Here is a 2,183-nt window from a genome sequence, read left to right on the forward strand (position 1 = left end):
GCAAAACCTCTCAGCTGTCAGACTGTCAGAGATCTTTGAGAAGTCTAAGATTTTACTTGAGTTACTGATTAAAAAATGACAGAGAACATACTTGGTTGGCACCCAGAGCTACTCTTTTTTGGGTCCTCCATGGTCGCGGAAGGTTGCACTTGACCTTTGCTGTTTAGTGCAGGGCCTGCCAGGCTGCAGAAGACCCTGTGGGCTAAGAAATCTGTAGGAAGACAGGCCTACCTTGACCTGAGCAGCTAGGCTGTCGATTCCAGTGATTCTGTCCACGTCTAGAGGTCTTTACTTTAGGCGAAAGGCAGGTTTTCCCCATGGTCAGCGCTCTGCAGTGGAAGCAAAATACAGAAGGACGTTGTTCTGCGCGTGTCTGTCTTCTGTCTTCTTTGGAGGGAGCAGAGAGCTGCTGCTAGGAGCCAACCTGTCTCTTTTTTGTTGTTGTGAAAAGTTTTTAATAATTAAATACTTAAATATCACATTCCCCAGATCTCTGAGCAGTTGAGGGCTGTTTATCAGGTATAACTATAGTATAGAATTTGTTTGGAAAGTTGGGTCTGAGCTTGACCACACTGGCTCTCAACAGGTAAGATTTACATTTGTAAAAAGGCAGAGAGAGGGAAAGAACTGCTCGTAATATAAGGTTAGTAGCAGAACTGACAGTGGTAGAGAACAGCTTAAGAGACTTAAAGGTACATACCAGTCTAAAATATAAGACTCATGTTTTGTAGTCTGAAATGAGATGTAATAAACAATTATTATACATAGAGAGAGTGAACAAGAATTGGGCAATGTGGACGCCTCTGATGGGCCCTATCAAAGGCATTTGACCATTGCTCAAAACACATTTAACAGAGTTAGCATGAGGAGTTTAGTGAAAACCAAGTGAAGAGCCAGGGTAAAACCAGGAGAGTGTGGTCACGTGATCTGGCCCTCAGCCAAGATGGCAGAAAAAGTCACCTGACCCATCTGGCCCTCAGCCAAGATGGCGACCACCACGTGTAGTCTGATCTGTTGGAGAGCCGCCATGACATAACAGAAGCCGCAGCGGGGAAGGGCAAAAGGCTGGAACCCAAAACAGCCGTCTATAGTTTTAATGGGGCCATTTATTTGGACAGAGACGGATAAGTGTAAGGCATTAAAGCATGAGGCCTGAGTGATCGGTCTGGATGGCTTGGCTCCCATGGTCAAGGCCGTGAGAACACCCGCAAAAACCGTGGCACCTCAAGCCTACAACGAGAACAGCTCCCTGTTAAGGCAAGATGCAGATGGCATGAACACCCAGGCCCTGTGAACAGGCATCTGAGCTCACAGGGGGGTGCTATAACCTGGCAGAATCGACTCTAGCCTCCGATGGGAGAGGGATTCCCAGGCAGGAGGGATTCAGCCAAGGTTAGGCCGCACAATAACGGCTGCTGCACTGTAGCAGCAGTTACAACGAAAAGAAGGAAGAAAAGGAATGAAAAAAGAAAAAGAGGGAGAACTGGAGACCCCGGGCCTCCAGGCGCGGATGAGCTGAGGGGCTGGCTAAGGCCAGCTGTCTCAGGCACAGGCTTAGCACAGGAGACAAGCCGAATTGAATGCCAGCGAAGGGAACGACTGAGGCCCTGAAAGCCCTCGGTTGGAGGTTCCCCCATCCCTAGAAACCGCGAAGGGTTGCCGGGAGCTCAACGGTCAATCCCTTGGGTTAAAAGAGATGGTTAAGCTGGCTGAGATGGGGACACTCACAGTTAGTTGCTCTGTTGTTTGGAGGAGCTGCATCCAGGCAGATGGAACACGTGGGTAGTCGTAGAGAAGGTCCTCGAGTCCTGATTCTGCCCCAGGAGGGAGCTCAGAGTCCCGGACGGCGCCTAAAGCCGGAACTCCGGCCCCAGGTAGAAGTCTGGGGCGCGCTCACGCGGCACCATTTGTTATTCTTAAAAAATAAATGGGGTTCTCCCCAGCGGTGCTGGGCGCCAGCTCTAGAGTCCGGCACCAGGGCAAGCGGCTACAGTTTCCCACCAGCGGGAGGGCATGAGCCGCGCTGGCGGTGGCGGTGGTAACAGACATATAAACACAGGAAATAGCCATAAACATTTATTAAGAAAGAGGAAGCCGGGCAGTGGTGGCGCACGCCTTTAATCCCAGCACTCGGGAGGCAGAGGCAGGCGGATCTCTGTGAGTTCGAGACCAGCCTGGTCTAC

The sequence above is a fragment of the Microtus ochrogaster genome, chromosome 4 (assembly GCF_000317375.1).
Source record: "Microtus ochrogaster isolate Prairie Vole_2 chromosome 4, MicOch1.0, whole genome shotgun sequence".
Lineage (NCBI taxonomy): Eukaryota > Metazoa > Chordata > Mammalia > Rodentia > Cricetidae > Microtus > Microtus ochrogaster.